Here is a 19,306-nt window from a genome sequence, read left to right on the forward strand (position 1 = left end):
TTAAGTTTTATATCCTAATACAGCCTTACAATCAATGTTGTAACACAGAGAAACTTAGTGAACTGTAAAAAGACTACGAGGTTTACATCTGAAAAATAAATAATACTTATTTTTTGTGTTATCCTGAAAAGGACTTACAATCTTAAAAGATAGAACTCAGAAAACTGTGAAAACATTATCTTGATTAGTGTTGAAAATTCAGTAAGATATTTCCTTTATTCTGTGTTATCTGGTAATATAGACTTTCAATTAGTGTGTTTTTCAAGTATAACTAATTTATTTGAAATATATTTATCGTTACTGCATGCATAGATTTTAGTTGAAATAATTATCAATTTTATGTGTTGTTAATTTTATATACCAATAGAAATGTATAAGTAATTGTATTAACAGGAAATTATCCTAATTGCATTATTGAAATGTGTATTAATTATTTTATAGTCTTTTTAAAAAGATACATAGATCTCACAAGATGTTACATTATCTATATACCTCACTCCCCAACCCCCAATCCTTCCACATCAACAACCTCTTTCATCAGTATGGCACATGCATTGTATTGGGTGAATACATTTTCGAGCACTGCTACACCTCATGGATTATTGTTTACATTGTAGTTTACACTCTCCCCCAGTCCATGTAATGGTTTATGGTGAGACATATAATGTCCTTCATCTCTCCCTGCAATATCATTGAGGACAATGCAAAGTTCTGAAAATGCTCCCATATCCCACCTCTTCTTCATTCTCTCTGCCCTTAGCAACTACCGAGGCCAATGTCTTCACATCAATGATAAAATTTTGTCCATCGCTAGAGTCACAATATTTCTTTAGTAGAATACCAGTGAGTCCTTTTAACCCATATTTAAATCCTCCATACCTGTGTAGCCTTTGATGGTGATGTCCCTCCCATCTCTAAATTGAGAAGGGGCTAAGAAACCACATGGCTGATGGATGGGATTCTCCTGCTTGCCATTGTAGGCTTGGATCCCTGTTGTGTTGCTTGACAAACCTCACCTTCCTATAACTGCTCTGGGTAAGTCCAGTGAACGAGACAGTAAGTGTTGCAACTCTGCCGAGGCTCAGATCCCAGCTGGCACAAGGAGACTCCAGAGATTGAAGTCTCCTAAGCATACACCAACCCCAGTACCAACCACAGTTTCAGTAAAGTGACAGAAGAGGCATGTGCAGTAAATAAGACATATCTAAGTCCAACTCCATCATACTCAGGAGCACACATTCCTAAGTAAGTTGCACTGGCAAGGCATCGAACTCCAGAGCCATTTGCCGTGACTGTGGGAAGGGATGTCTCCATAAACCTCAGGTGCACCATCACTTCTGTCTCCCACTCTTTCGCATAGTAACAACATCTTTCATTATTTGGTACATTTGCTACAATTGATGAAAACATATTGAAGCAGTGCTACTAATTATGGACTATATTTTATATTATAGATTATAGTATTCCTGCACAATTTTAGGTTATGATAAACCATATAATGACCTGTATCCATCATTTCAATGTCATGCAGAACAATCCCAATGTCCTTACAATACCCCAGTGTTACACCTATTCTTCCCTCTCCCTCCTCTCAGAATCTCTGGTGACCATGGCTTTTATATCAGTGATAAACATTCTTCCATTGCTAGAATAATAATTAGTCAATAACAGAAAAATAATAAGTCTACATTTAGTACATTGTTCATTCTCCTTTCTTGAGTATTTTGTGATGGTGATGCCCACTCTGTTTCTGATTGAAAGGGGGCTTAGACCCCATGGGGGTAGATGGATGGAACTACCTTGCTTGCAGTTGCAGACACTCTTTGTTCCTTGGGGTGGGGGCTGTCCATTATCATCTCCTTGTTAGTTGTCCTGGGTAAGTCCAATGAAATGGAGAGTAGGAGTTGAAACTCTCCTTAGGTTCAGGGCTCAACTGGAACATGAACAGACCAAAGATTTAAGGCTCTGTGACATTTATTTAAGAAGTATAGTGCCAAAAGATGACTCTTATGTAAATAAAATATACAGAAGTGCCACATGTTTGGGATCTACAAATTAGTCTAACTCTTTTACACTGGGAAGCATAAATTCCAAAGTAAGGTCCACTGACAGAGTGCCAAATTCCTGAGATTCTCTGCACCTCTTCGGGACTAGATGTCTCCAGGTCATCAGGAGCTCTGCTGTTTGAAGTACTGTTTACTGTAGTAATCAGATCTCCTGATATGTGCATTAGCTAAACCTCTGGAAAGACACCCAAACTCACTTTGAAATCTCTTAGTCATATAACTCATCTGTATTTAATATTTCCCCCTTTTGATCAAGGTCTTTTTCCAGATGCATTTCTAGTTGACACATGTTAATAATACCTAGGTGCAAGGGATTTTGAATTTCTTTTTGTATTCCTATTTGGGAGGAGTATATCTTCTTACATTAGGATTCTGATCAGTTCCATTCACCCATTTTATATTTCAGCATTTGCTTTCTTATTTTGTGGTGTTAACTGTAACATATACATTGGTATACAAATCATTTTTTCAGTTATATTTTGCAAATATTTATTTTCCAAATCTGCAAATTTTATTCACAACTCCTTATCATTGTCTTTTGCACAGTGGAAATTTTACATTTGAATAAAACTAATTTATAAATTTTAATCTCTCATAGATCATGTTTTCATTACTATATCAAAAAAACTCATTACCATAATATGGGACCCCAAATTTTATTTAGGTTTTAGTGTTGCACTTTTAAAATGCATTTTACTTTAAAGTGGTATGATTCTATTTCATTTAATTTTTGTGAAATGAACGCAATCAGTGCCTAAGTTTCCCTTATGTTTGGTATGAGTATATCCTATTCCAGCAACACTTCTTGAGAAAATCACACTTTCTCATAAAATTTCACTTTTCCTTTGTGAACCATCAATGGACCCACTTGTATGGGTCCATTTGTCCATTTGAACAATAGGACTATTTTAATTAGTGTGTTTTTATAGTAAATGTGACCAGGTAATATGGTTCCTGCAACTTTGTTCTTCTTTACTATTTTGTTACATAGTACAAAAAGACTTGCCATAAATTTGTTGTTTAATATAAAATCTGAGAGAATTTATAATGGAAATTATTGCCTTGGCAAAGTGTTTTCTTTATGGACAAGAATTTCTACTTAGCAAAAGTATCAAGGAGAAACAGGAATATATGTTTTTCCTGACATTTTCAGATAATGAAAATAGATCTCCATAAAAGTATTATCTTAATGTATTTTTAATAAGACCATATCATTTATTATATTTTTCTGACGATTGCTTGTGGAAAAATTTGCATTTCTCTGATATATCTTCCAGGAAAATCATCACCTACTTGGAAATCATATGTTTTAGAATTTATCTTCTTGGGACTCTCAGAAGATACAGAGGTGAAGTCTTTCCTGTTTGGGCTGTTCCTGTCCATGTAATTGGTCACCTTCATCGGAAACCTCCTCGTCATCCTAGCCATCATCACTGACTCCCACCTCCACACACCCATATACTTCTTCCTCTCCAACCTGTCTTTACAGATACCTGTTTTACTGCCACCACAGTACCAACAGCTGGAGGTAAATATAAAGCACATTCTACTTGTAGGTCTCACCTCTCAGCTGTGACCTTGTTTTATGGTACAGTTCTTGGAGTATATCTTACCTCTGCTGCTTCCAAAAACTCACGGGCAAATGCAGTAAACTCAGTGATGTACACAATGGTCTCTTCTATGTTAAGTCCCTTTATCTGTAGTCTTAGAAACAAGGACATAAAACAGGCCTTTAAAAAGTTCAGAAACATTCACTCTATAAAAGGATACTTTGTCTCCAGTTTACATAAGTGCTCATGTTTAACAGAGGTCCAACACTAGGAGATCTTAATCTAGATACTTTATAAGTGTCTAATAGGCATAATCTGTTATTTGCCTAATAAATTAATTCTATTTATTTTATTATTGTATATCAAGGATACCTATTTTTTTGTATTATTTACATAATTTGTTCTCTCAATGTATTCCCTGAAATCAGGATTGAAGGCAGTAACTGTTGCCAGGATTTTGAGCAGTATAATCGTTCATACAGGGTATTCTGTATACATAAAATTATAGCAGATGCTGGAAGGATGAAGATGTGCTGCAGTCTCTGTCAGATCAAAGAAACTGCTTGTGTTTTATGGTTTTAGTAAAAAATAAGCTCTGATACAAAAGGATGTGTACCAGCTACCAAGATTTCTGTTCATTGGTTCCTGAAGGGGGGCACATCCTCAACTGGAGACATCCTCTGACTGGTTCACAACAGTCCCTTCCATCTCCAATATGTGCCTTTCTCCAGCTATTTCCAAATCGTAAGTAAAGTGAGGTCGTAATCAACAATACAATCCCTGATTCTTTAAACATTGATGGTGTCAATAATTTCTATCGTTATTCAAGTGACATAAGGTTGCCCTTTAAGAATTATTTTCATAGTTAACGATATTTTCTGGAATATTGTCTCAGCACTTTCTCCAATAATAGTCCACATTTACGGATCATAAATGCAATGTGAGTGTCTTCTGCATTTCCTACTATATTTGTTCTACTATTAAACCCAGATATTGGGACCTAATTTCAGATTTCTATGTTGATGCACAGTTTTCTTTCTGATATAGACTAAGGTGAATGCTTCTCTCATCAACTGATTTCTGTGCTATCACTACAAATGGCAAACCAGAGTGGCATTTTGCAATTAATGATTACTCTGAGTTAATGGAGGTTTTTGAAAATATTAAGAATGGGCTATGTATTTGTATTCACTTTGTATTCTTTGAGAAATCTGTGAATTCATTGTCAATTGTAATTTTTTCATGCATCGGTCCAGACTGGTGTGAGTCATACACACATTAGAACTGCAATTTTCAGAGAAAGATATTTCATTTATGAGGCCTTTTAAAATGTCTGTGTTTTGATTGCACTATAATATGAGAATTAAAATATCCTTTGCTTGTCATTTCTTTCTGGAATTCTCTCCAGGGCAGTGCAATTCCCACCTTATTCAATATTACTTGAATTAGGATTCTCAGTAAAATCATTTCCCACATAAATCAGTTTGTTAAAAATCTTTCCTAGGCACTGTCTTTATATGTTATTGCAAACAATATATATATTTTTAAAGATTTATTTATTTATTTATTTCTCTCCCCTTTCCCCACCCCGGTTGTCTGTTCTCTGTGTCTATTTGCTGCGTCTTCTTCTTTGTCTGCTTTTGCTGTTGTCAGTGGCTTGGGAATCTGTGTTTCTTTTGTTGCATCATCTTGTGTCAGCTCTCCGTGTGGGCGGCACCATTCTTAGGCAGGCTGCACTTTCTTTTGCAGTGGGTGGCTCTCCTTATGGTGTGCACTCCTTGCACGTGGGCCTCCCCTACGTGGCGTACACCCCTGCATGGCATGGCACTCCTTGCCCGCATCATCACTGCACGTGGACCAGCTCCACATGGGTCAAGGAGGCCTGGGGTTTGAATTGTGGACCTCCCATATGGTAGACGAATGTCCTAAACACAGGACCAGTCCGCTTCTCCAAATATATTGTGAATTATTTTTTTCCAAGGTATAATACACAGTTGTGTATATTTCTCCAGGCTGTAATCTCTAGATTGCAGCAAAAGACCCTTCCATAAATTCAGTGAGGATAAACACCAGGTTACAGAAGGAAATAATAGTTTGGTTTTTTATCCTGGCGAAATGGGAGATTTAATTGCTGCCTGTAAACCATGAAATGTATGTTGTATGGAAGGAGTATATGACTCATTTTAAGAGAGCTCTCTTATGTTCACTTACATTATGTTGCGTGAGTAGAATAATTTTTTAGGACCCTCTCATAAGAAATTCAGAAAAGATGAAACTGTCAACTGATGATTAACTGTCTAGAGTGGGGGAAGTAAGAATAAACACCCTCAGTTCCAAGGAACAACATTTAAAATAAGACTCAGTAGAAAACAATAACAGAGACCTTACCTGTTATAAGGTATCATAATAAAGTAGCCACTGTGTAAGTATATTTCAAACATAGTAGCAATGATTACTTTCCCCACTTGCAAGAGCTGAGTTTCCAAAGAAAGCAAATTCTAGAGTAATAGTATTGAATAAGGAGGTCTTGGATTTCACCTCCTAGTGTCTTTCTCTCAGTTTCCTGAATGAAAGTAGTTTTTATTTACTTAACATCCAATGAGGAAACCACCAGTAGAACAATAAATCACTGAAATGAACCTGTGGTTAATTTGCTCTGGGAAGAAATTATCATGGGAGGGATTACTTTACTGGAAGTAAATGCAGAGACAAAAAGAAAGGGTCACATGTAGAAAGGTCCACAGATACAAATTTGATTTATTTTCTTTCTGTTTCATGGTGGGTAGGCCTTTTTTTTTCCATTGTACCTAAATTTCTCCCAGTCCCACTACATGAGAACTTCAAATTTTTCATCATTGTATATTTCAGCTTTAGAGGTTTAATTCATTTCATTATTGAAATGTTTGTGCCACTTTATATAATTGAAATTTTCATTTAAGTTTTCTAAAACTTATTAAAAAGTGTATTATCTGAATAATTTTGAAATCTGATACGTAAAGGCTTTTTTTCCACTGTCTAATTTTTTTCTGGCTCTTAATCATGGTAACTTGTTAACTTAGTGTCTACAATGATTTTTAAAATTTTAAGAAGATACTTAGATTACACAAATGTCACATAAAAAAGGTAGGGGATTCCCATATGCCCTACTCCCCACACCTCCCACATTTTCCCACATTAACAATAACTTTTATTAGTGAAGTAGATTCAAATGTTCCAATTGATTAACACATTTTGGAGCATTGCTACTAAACATGGATTAAAGGTTTCATTGTATTTTACACTGTCTCCCATACAATTCTGTAGGCCTTGGCAAGATATATAAAGACCTGCACCTGTCATTGCAATGTCTTTCAGGACAATTCCCAATTCCTTAAAATGCCCACATATTACACCTGTTTTTCCCTCTCCTTGCCCTCAGAACTTCCAGTGACCACTACCTCCACATTCCCTACACATGACTTTTCTGTCCTTCTATTTGAACCTATAGTTGGTGCTGGAATTGGTAGGTTTATATCCATGAGATTTGAATCTTTGGGCTGTCCATGTCCTACCTGTGCCTTGAGCCTCAATGGAGTTGCAGCACCTACTCTACAGTTCATTGTTTTCATGCAGGAAAACTTGAAAGAGGTGATGTTGGACAATATGATACTAAGGAACTGAGAGAGTCTACAACTGCAAGTTGGAGAGTCCCATTCACCAACCCCATGGCATCACAGCCCCTTTTCAATTAAAAGTGGACTAGACATCACCATTCCACATTTCCCATTACTGGTGAATGAACTATGGACTAACGTACACATACTGGTATTCTATTATAGAATTATTGTGATTGTAGCAATGGAAGAAATTATAGCATTGTTATTTGATTTTTAAAATTTTGCTCTGTTTAATTTAAGTCAATATTTGTGTGAATTCGTGGAGGTCTTGGAGGATTCACATTTGACATTATTTTGAAATTAGCAAGATAAAATAATTTAAGATTAAGTTGTGTGCTTGGAGCCTTTAAGGCAACACAAGGGCTGTGATTTCAGACTGTAAACTTGATCCTTATTCAGAGGACTTTCCTTCCTGTAGCACCATGATCAGGAGAATAGTGTCTATTAATTTGATTAATGTATTTATACATTGTTAACCTTTACAGTGCAACTATAATTCCAATGATCCATCTTACATAAAGGAATCTTTTCCCAGTTTCCACTAAGGATAATTGTTGACTACATTTTCACATGAAACCTACTCAGAAATATAGAATCTCAAGTCCTTCAATAAGGACAGTCTCTCAAAACTACAGCTGACATTTGAACTCCACTACAAATCACAGTTCATTTTACTATTTATTTTGTGGCTTAATTAATTCATTCTGTTAGTTCAAATTAGGTATGAATTTTAAAGATTCAGGGAAATTTATAGGTGTGAATCCTCATATTTTAAAAACTAACATCAACAGCCTATCTACAGATTTGTGGGAAATAGTAAAAGAAGGACAGACTGGACCTAAATCTAGTAGAAGGAAATAAATAATATAGATTTAATGAAGGGAAATGGAATAGAGTGTAAAAAAACATCGATTGAACCAATGAAATTGTTTCTTGGAAAAGATCAATAAAATAGCAAAAGTTCAATTAAATTGAAAAAGAAAGATAAAAGAGAATTCAAGTTACCAAAATCAAAAATGAAATGGGGGATGTTTCTAGATATGGCTGACATTTTTAAGGGATAATGAATGAAAAATATTTAAAATTGCCTGCCAACAATCTAGAAAATGTAGAAGAAATTGACCAATTTCTAGAAAAAAAACAATGTACTTAGAAAATTAAGAATAAAAATCACTTCCTAAACAGGATAAGCAAAATATATGTAAAAGGTAAAAACCTTATCCTCAAGGCTTAAAGAGTGAAAGCCATCCCCTTGAGGTCTGGAACAAGACAAGGATGACTTCTTTCAATATTGGTCCTCAGTATTGTACTGGAAGTTAAGAAATTAGGCCATAAAACTAAATAAAATGCACTCAAATTTGAAAGGAAGTAATAAAACAATCTGTTTTAAGAGATGCAATGATCATTTATGTAGGGCATGACAAAACTTCCCAAAGAAAACTCTAGAGCTCATAAATGAATCAGGCCAAATGAAAACCATGAGATTAACAATCAAAAATTAGTCATGTTTTATATACCAGAAAGGACATTCTTAATTGGGCAATTAAAAAATCCAGTTACCATATCATCTCAAAGAACAAAATAAATAGGAATAATTTTAACTAAACACGTTGCACAATGAAAACTTCAAAAAATGTTGCAAGAAATTAGAAAAAAGTAAAAGATTTATTTGATCTGAAGAAAAATGCCTTGCCAGTGGGCCCTGCTTTGGAATTTGTGCTCCTGAGTGTGATCCAGTTGGACTCAAATGTGACCTCTCTATGCATGTCTCTTTTGCTTTTGTGCTAAACTGTGGTTGGTGCTTGGGCTTGTGTATGCCCAATCTCTGAGTATCTGGATTGTCTATATTCCAGCTGGTTCATGATCCTCAGCAGAGTTGCAAAACCTACCCTCCAGTTCATTGGATTTACCCAGGTAGAGTAATAGGACTTGAGTATGGTCAATCAGCACACCAGGGAACTGAGGATGTCTAGAGCTGCAAGCAGGTGAATCCCATCCATCAGCCATGTGGGATGTAAGCCCCTCTCAATTTAGAGGAGGAATGGATATCACCATCCGAGGGTCCACAGAATGGAGGAATAAAATATGTATTAGTGTGAACTTACTGGTATTTTGCTATAGAATTATTGTGACTCTAGCAATGGAAGACATTATATTATTGATGTGGAGACAGTGGTCATGGGATTTGACGAAGGAGGGAGAGGGAAGAAGAGGTGTGATGTGGGGGCATTTTCAGGATTTGGATTTGTCCTGAATGCTTTTGAAGAGACAGATACAGGACATTATATATCCAGCCATAATCCACTGAAAGGTCTGGGAGAAAGTGTTAACTATAACAGAATCTATAATCTTTGCTGTGCAGCAAAGCTCCAAAAGGTACTCATCAAATACTATGATTGTACTACAGTAATGAAAGAAGGTATTGATGTGGAAAGAGTGGGGGATATTTGTAATGAGGTATATGTAAGCCCCTTATATTTTTTAATGTACTATTTTGCATGATAAAAATTAGAAAAGAGCTAAGTAAATAGCAAGGAATTTTGTGTTAATGAATAGGAAAAATTAATATTATTAAGATGTCAGTACAACTGACTGTAGCTTCTATGTATTTCCCATTGAAATGCTAAGAGCCTTTTTAGCAGAAATGTTAAAGCTGGCCCAGATTTATATGGAAATACATTATAGGAGGACTCCAGTGCCATCTTATGGTGTTGCATTTATTTATTTGCTTGTCTCTTGCCTTATAAAGACTGTGAGATGTTTGAGCATAAGCTCAATATCTTACTCTTCTAGCCATTCCCAGAGTATAGTTTTATATTTTCCATACAGTATTGCTGAATAAATATTTGTTGAATGGCTCAGAAATAAATTATTTAGTGAGTTGAACATATATTGCTAAGTTTTTGGGAGAATGAAGAAAAAGAGAGAGAAAAGGAAATCCTGTTAAGAGAGTGAAATCACAACTCCAGAGGAGACAGATTAGGAACAGAAGATATTTTAATGTATCCAGAATCTCTTTCCAGAATCAGTGATAGAAACACCATTTTTGGAAACCTTGTAATATTAGAGTTCACATCTAGAGAGAGGTGACTTCCTCCTGGAAGAAAGGAGCTCACTGGCTGTCTCCCAAGGCCCAAAACTGACACAAGTGTGCATTGTGCTTTCCTTTCTTACCCCAAGAAAAGTAAATATCTTATGGAGAAGAGAGAAAAAAGAATACTTCTCTAATGAGGCTCAGGGGAATGAAATCCCTGAAGGCCTGTGTGGCAGTTTGATACTATTTATGAATTCCAAAAAGAGAATTAGAATATGGTTGTAAACTGGTCTGCTCCTCTGCATATCATGTCCTTTCATTGATTCAAATCCAAAGTTTTGAATTTATTTGATTAAAGTAATTGAATTTACTTGATTAAGTTTTGATTTATTTGATTAAATCAAAATTAGGGCTTTGAATTAAGCACATCATCAGAGTAACCCAGGTTTGAGTCCTGCCCCTTTGGTGTCCTATATAAAAGACATTCATTGAAGAAGATACACAGGAGAAAATGAACAGAGGAACCCAGAGAGCTTCAAAGATATAGAGGAGGAGAAAACCTCATCATTTCAGTTCAGCCATGTGCTAGAAAGGGGAAGACTCAGAAAGCTAAAGCCCTGGGAACTAAAATGGCCCTGTGCCTGTCTATGACTGAGATCAAAAGATGCTAGAACCATGGAGCCTTAAGATGAAGCAGGAAGGCTGTACCCTCACAGAGATCAACAACCATATTTGGTGAGAAAGTACCTCTTATAGTACAGTGAGTTGGACTCTTTAAGGTCATGTAACTGTAAGCTTTTACTCCAAAAACTCTCCTTGATGGATGCCAACACACTTCTGGTACTTTGCACCAGTACCCCTTGGGCCGACTAATACAGCATGGGAACTCTAAATGCTTCTCCTACACTTTCTCAAGTCTCCTTTACTAATTCCTGGTGAAGAGAAAACAGAAACATGACTTCTCGAGACCTCCTGGGTGGTTCCATCTCCATTTACTTCCTGGAAGCTGAGCTTTCACTTCATCCATCATTCAGCAAATAGTCTACATTGGTAAACACTGCTTTGATAATTTCTTGGTGAGTCACAAATCTGTCACAGGTGATGGGGAAATGTGATATGACCCCATCAACCCCTTTTATTCACGGTATCTTTAGGGGTTCACCAGGCAAAACACATAAGGAGTAAAAATTACAAAGTCCTATTCATTAAAAAGCTTTAGTGGAGGGAGATAACATATACACTAAAATATCTTCTTTCTCTGGTTTTCTTCTCTGTCCTTATTTTTCACTCTTGGAACTTCAATTTCTCAGCAAAATTTTCATTTATTTCACTGCTTCTATCTCTACAATTTTTGGAAGTATCTGGTTCAATAGAATCATCCATTTTTCATTTTCTTTTAGTAATTCAACCAACATTTAGTCATTAAATACTTAATATTAAGAACTAAATAATAATCTGGGAATGAAGAAATGAGTAACACATTGTCCCTTTTATAAAGAGATTATATCTAAACAGGTTAAGAGACATAGAAATAAGTACCTGCAATATCCTGAGCTGGCCCTGAAATCCCGGCGAAGAGGATGTAGAACTTTGGACTCTTCCTGTGGAGGTTAGTGAAGGCTTTGTATGGGAGCTGATGATTGAACTGAACTTTGAAGGAGGGAATGGAATAATTCCATGTGGATGTGGAGGTAAAAACACACCAAAAAGAGAAAACAAGGAAACAAATGTGGGTTCAGAATAATCATAAGATGTAGTGAGGTTTTAAAAATAGTTCTTAATATCTGATGAACAATGAGGGGCAGGCATGAAAATAAGCCTGTCCAAGTAGCAGCAGCCAGATAACAGAGAGCATTGTATTCTGTCCACAATTTATGTTTGAGATTATTAGAGAATTTGTGCAGGGTTTAGAGACAGAGATGTTCATGAAAATCCTTGCCCAGTAGAAAGATATCTCTGGGCTAATATGACTCTAGCTGTTGTCAAATATTTGGAGATTTGGTGAGGGATGAAAAGAGAACAGAAGATGTGGGAAGGGGGTGTGGTGAGTGAGTTTTTCTGGGGTTGAATCATAATGTATAAAGTATTCACTATTAACACTAGTCATAATGCCAGACATTTCATATTTATCATTTTATTTATTTCAATCACTCTATGAAATTGAGTAATTTTCCAATGCATGTAATTTTGTCTGGATTGAATCTTGGAGTTTGATGTTCCTAGGAATTTGCCTTGTACTAACAATTTTACTTCTTAATAAACAATATTTTAGAACTGTGTTAGATTTGCAGAAAGCCTGGAAGGATGTTATAGATAGTTTCCAAGACCTTTCATGCCCTTTCCCCTGTTCTTAACATCTTCCATGCAAAATAACACCTTACATTTATTTGTTATATCTTCTTAGTCACTTTGTGACGGTGGCAGCTTCTCAGGTTCTCCGTGTTTTTGATAACAAAAATGCTTTTGAGGAGTGAAGGTGTGGTATATTGTAAAGTCTCCCTTAGTTAGAATTTTTTTATGTTCTTTCCATGAATAGACTGGATTTATGTTTTTTTGGAGGAAGACACCAGAGATAAAGTGTCATTTCATCACATCATAAACAGGGTGCATTCTATCAACGTGAGTTATCACTGTTGATTTTGATTTCTTTCAGGTGTTTTGAGGTCCCCATTATAAAGTTCCTCATTTCTCTGCCCCTACTTATATCATATTTGAGAAGAAGTCACTAAGTGAAACCTGTACATCAAGAGGGGGAGTTTTACTACATGGCATTGAAAGAGAATTATCTACATAAATTATTGACTACTCTCTGCATAAGACTTGTCTCTTGTGAATTTAATCAGTAATATATTATTATAAGGATGGACTCATGACATTTATTTCATACTTTGGGTTATGATGCATCACTACTTTTCTTGTTTAATTGAATCCACTTTTGGAGATTGATGCACTATCGGCTGTACTCTGTATCTCTTTACTAAAACCCCACCATTTTACTTTTTGTTTCTACAAATTGTGCCAGGCACTTTGTGCGTGTTTCTTTCCTAGAGTCAGCAGTTTCTCCAAGAATACATTTAGTGGAGAATGGTAATAAATTCCAAGTCCTTAGCTCCATGTTCCTGCACCTTGAAGGACCACTCTGCAAGGAAATGTCTGGACATATATTTGTGTATATACACATGTTTAGATATGTGTCTACATACCACTCTGTCTATAGTCACCTACACATGAGTTCATAACTCTAAACCATTATCATATAGAACATTCTAGCCTCCTCCCCTTGCTTATCTCTAAGCTCCCACTTCATAGTGTTAAAAATATGCCCTCATATTTCAAATATCTATGAAACTCATTACAGTGTAAGTGGATAGAAGTATTAGAATTGTTAATCCATACGTGATGGAAAGCTGCATTATTAGAGTCCTGTACTTCTGCAGTTTTATTTTACTTCATTTTAAAGATTTGATTCATATCCACTGTTACTTCTTTCAGCACATTTACTCCCATCCTCTTCTATAAGGGCATCTTATACATTTGTAATATATTAGATAGGTTTGCAACATTTTCATTCTATCTGGGATTCCCTTTACTTGTAAATGATTTTATTTGCTTGTATATATAAGGTTTAGTCTTTGTGTTGTCAAGTTCAATGAGTCTTAACAAATGCATAATATCATGTCTACAATTAGAGTATTATACACAATTGATTCATCTGACTAAAAATTCCCCTGTCCTTCACCTATTCATCCCTCCTTGCCTATCCCCTGTCCTTTGGTGAATAGTGAACTTTCTGTTGTCTCATTGTTTTGCTTTATCAAGAAGGATATGTAATTGATACTGTACACATGGGGAATGTTAATTAGAAATATTCATTTAAGTTTCATCCATATCTTTTGTAAGTGGGTGGCATATTTCTTTTCATCTCAGTAATATTCTATCTTATAGATATGGCATAGTGAGTTTGCCTGTCCACTATTGTATATCTTGGTTACATTCACATTTTGGAAATCACAAATACACATATTCACATGTGGATTTCTTAATTTTTTCTTTAATTATTTATTTTCAAAGGTGTTTTAGACTTCATAAATGTTACATTAAAATATAAGGGGTCCCATATGTCCAACTCCCTCCCCCTCCCACATTTTCCCCAACATCCTTCATTAGTGTGGTACAACTGTTTCAATTGATGAACACAATCTGAAGCATTCCTATTCACCATGGGCTATATTTTACATTATAGTTTACACTCAGTCTCACACAATTTTGTAGGTTTAAACAAAGTATATAATGTCCTGTACATCACTGAAATGTCATGCATGAAAAATATAATGTCCCAAAATGTTACCATATTACACGTATTCTTCTCTTTCCCATCCCTCAGATACTCTGGTGGCCACTGCCTTTATATCGATGATACCAATTCTTCCATTGCTAGAAAAATAATGTTTATAGTACTGTAATAATAAATCTATCGAGTCCATTGTTCATTCTTCACTTTTGAGGATTTGGAGATGGTGATGTCCATTTTGTTTCTAATTGAAAGAGGACTTAGATCCCACGAGGTAGATGAATGGAACTATATTGATTGCAGTTGCAGACATACTCTGTCCTTTGGGATGGGTGTTGTTCATCATTATTTCCTTTTTAGTTGTCTTACTGAAAAGTAAGTTTTGCAACTGAAATTCTTGACTCGACTGGCACATTGAAGGACCAACAATTTATTTCTTTGGAACAGATATTTTCCAAGTATTCCACTAAGGCCCACAGCTAACATCCCACTTGAGGAAAGACTTACATATTTCACTCGAAAATCAAACGAGAGAGGGATTCCCATTATCACCACTGTTATTCAACTGGAATTTCTTGCCAAAGCAATAAGGCAAGGAAACAATAATGGCATGCAGATGTGAAATAAATAATGAAAATTATCCCTATTTGGAAATGATATAATCTATTATACAGAAAAATCCTGAAAACTCCACAAGAAAATCCTTGATCTAGTAAATGAATTCCACAACATGTGAGGATAAAAAATCACATCAGAAATCAGTATTGTTTCTATATAAAGCAACGAAAAATCTAAAGAAGAATTCAAGAAAATAATTCTATTTGCAATAGAAACTAAAATCATCAGATGTCTATGAATGAATCTAACAAAAGATATAAAGGATTTGTACAAAGAAAAATATTAAAAAATTGTTTAAAAAATAAATAAGACCTAAATAAGTGGTAGGATATTCCATATTCATGGATTGGAAAACCACGTATTGTTAAGATATGAATCTTAAAAAAAGCAAATTGTAGACAATACATTTCCAGTTCCAACAACCTTCTTTTCAGAAATGGACACCCAATCATCAAATTTATATGTAAATGTAAATGGCTTCAAATAGCTAAAGCAACATTGATAAATGTGGCAGTGTGGGATGATTTTAAGAATCTCATAAAGAGAAAGATCATATCTGTAAACTAATCTATTCCTCTGGGTTGGATACCTTTGTATTAAATTCAGATGAAGCTTTGATTACATTATTTGATAAGACTTCTTTAGACCTTTGAATTGTACTACCTCCATGAGGTTTGACTCAGATTGAGCCACCCTTTTTTCTGTGTCTGATATAAATGGATTCACAGGGATAGATACAAATGAAAAGGGACCTGGCATATTTTATTCTGCTTTGTGAGAGACAGGATTGCCTAAGCATGACGCCTCTAAGAGGCTGAGACCATGGAGCAGTGCAAGAGTATAACAGCCCTGCTATGTGCCTGGTAGCTTACAGCTGAACTTGCGAAGAGAGTGGGACAGTCAAGACTGATATAGGAACACTGGAAAGAGAGAAGCTCTATCTCTTATTGCTCTAGGCTGAATTCCAAGACACAGTAGATTCCTAAGGGGAAGGCAAAAAATTCCACAGAGATTTTTGGACATCTTGATCCACCATGTGTCAAAACCTGGATCAATAGTAGTTGACTTTGGTAAGAAAGTATCTTTGATGATGCTTTGATTTGGACATTTCATGGCCTTGGGACTATAAGCTTTAACCAAAAATATTTACATTTTATTAAAGCCAACAGATTCCTGGGACTTTGCATCCGCATCCCTTTAGCAAGGTAAATTAATAACAAAGAATGTAGTGGGACTACTCACACTTCCAGAACTTAATTTATCACATAGCCACAGTAATGAAAACAGCATGGTATATTGGTGCGAGGGAAGATATATAGAAAAAGAAAATCCAATTGATAACTTAGGATCAACCCTCAAAGGTCGGACAAATGATGTTTGACAAGGGAAAATGAACTCTCCATTGGAAAGTATATCTTTTCATCAAATTGTGCTGCAAGAACTGGATTTTTTGGGGGGAAAGAAATGGACCCCTACATCTTACCATAAAAAAAACACTAAAAATGGATCAATGTCCTTAATATAAGAGAAAGAAATCTCAAACTTCAAGAAGAAAGAGAAAAGGAGCATCTGTAAGACCTTGTGTTATGCAATGGATTCTTAGACTTTATACCTAAAGCACAAGCAACATAAGAAACAACAGATTAAGGGGAACTCATCAAAATTAAAGCTTTTGTGCATCAAAGTACTTTATCCTGAAATAAGATCAAAACATACACAATGAGGGAAAATTTGAAAACCATATATACAGTGCAATTTATATCCAGAATATTTAAAGAAATCCTTTAAATGATTAACAAAATAACAACCCACTTATAAATGGGCAAAAGAATGTAAGACGCTTCTTTCCCAAGAAGATATACTAATTGACAGAAAATGCATGAAATGTTTAGCATCATTAGCCATGAGGGAAATGTAATCAAAATTATAATGAGATGCAATATCACACCTATTAGAATGGCTACTATTAAAAATGTAAATTAACAGGTGTTGGAGAAGATGTGGAGATATGGGGACACTCATTCTTTGTTGGTGGCAATGTAAAATGGTGCAGCCACTGTGGGAGAGAGTTGGGCAGTTCCTCAGAAAGCTAAGTTTGGAAGTGCCTAAAACTTGGTAATCCTGCTACTAGGTATATAACCTACAAAATTGAAATCAAGGGCTCAAACTTATATTTGCACATCAATTGTTTTAGTGGCATTATTCACAATTGGCAAAATATGGAAAAAACCCAAGTTTTCACCAGTCAAAGAATGGATAAATAAAAGGTGTTATATATACACAACAGAATATTATTCAGTCTTAAAAGGAAATGAAGTCCTGATAAAGGAAACAGCTTGGATATACATTGAAGACACAATATTGAGTGCAATAAACCATTCATTAAAGGACAAATACTATATGATGTCAACAAAAATTGTAAGTGAAATCAGAAAATCAGGAGAAATAATAAAATTTAGCAGGGAAAGGATGAGGATAGTGGATGGGTAATTAAGGCTTAGAATCTCCAGGTTTCCTATTTGGAATGATGGAAATAATTTGGTAAAGGATTGTGATAATCAGATCACAACATTTTGTATGTAATTAATAGTGTTGAAATATATATCTCAACATGATCAATATGGGTAGTGTTAGATGTATTTATGGTAATAGAATATAATTTTTAAAAAACATGGAAGACTACTACCCAAATAGTGAACCTTCAAGTAAACCAATGTCTACTTAATACAATTATAAAAATCTGCTGTCATCAATTCTAACAAATGTTTTACACAACTGTAAGGTGTTGATTGTAGGGTAGTATATGGAAATATTGTATTTAATGTATGATTGCTCTGTAAACACAGTTTCTCTAATAAAGGGAAATATTTTAAGAAGCTAAGTAATATAAATATCCATAGAAAAACCAGACATTGAAAATACTAGACAAGAGTATAAATAATCTATTTCAATAATCTCTTAGACTTAAGGGAAAATAAGTGCAAAAGTATGAAAGAAATCATGAGTACAATGTATGAAACATAGATATTATCAGTAAAGAAATGGAAAGTATAAAATTCAACCAATGGAAATTCAGGTGCTGAAAAGTGCAATAAAGTTACTGAAAAAATACTATGGACAATCATATGCAAACAACCTACATAATATAGAAGAAGTAGAGAAATTCCTAGAAACACACAAGTTATCTCAATTGACTCAAGAAAGAACGGAAAATCTCAAAAAACCTATAAAAAAGTAAGATATTCAATCAATCATCAAAAAACTACCCAACAAAGAGAATTTCTGGATAAGAGAGTCTCAAAGGGAATCCTACCAAATATTCATGTAAGAATTAATCCCAATTCAAAAACTCTTCCAAATTGGAGAAGGAATGCTTCCTAACACCTTCCATGAGATTAACATTATTTTGATACCAAATGTATGTATGTATGTATATCTATATCTATATATATCTATATATAGATATATATAAAAGGAAAGACAATATAGGACCAATTTCCTTTATAAAATATTGTTGAAACTCCCTGAACAAAATACTAGAAAATAAAATTTATTCAAGAATTACCCATCAAGTAGCATTTATCTCACAAATGAAAGGTTAGTCAACATAATATAATCACTGAATGTAATATGCCACATTAACCGAACGAAGGGGACAATTACATGATAATCATTTTTTGTTAAGATTTTTTAAAATTTTATTTTTCTCCCCTCTACTCCCATTGTCTGCTCTCTGTGTTCCTTCACTGTGTGTTCTTCTGTGTCTGCTTGTATTCTTGTCAGAGACACCGGGAATCTGTGTCTCTTCTTGTTGCATCATCTTGCTGCATCAGCTCTCCACACTTGCGGTTCCATTCCTGGGTACGTTGCACTTTTTTCATGTGCAACTTTCATGTGCATTCTTATGGGATACACTCCCTGCATGCGGTGCTCCCCTACACAGGAGACATCCCTGAGTGGCACAACGCTCCTTGCATTAATCAGCACAGCACATGGATCAGCTCACCACATGGGACAGTAGGCCAGAGTTTGAACCCTGGACCTCCCATGTGGTAGGAGGATGCTATATCAGTTGAGCCAAATCAACTTCC

Source organism: Dasypus novemcinctus, chromosome 30, assembly GCF_030445035.2.
Source record: "Dasypus novemcinctus isolate mDasNov1 chromosome 30, mDasNov1.1.hap2, whole genome shotgun sequence".
Lineage (NCBI taxonomy): Eukaryota > Metazoa > Chordata > Mammalia > Cingulata > Dasypodidae > Dasypus > Dasypus novemcinctus.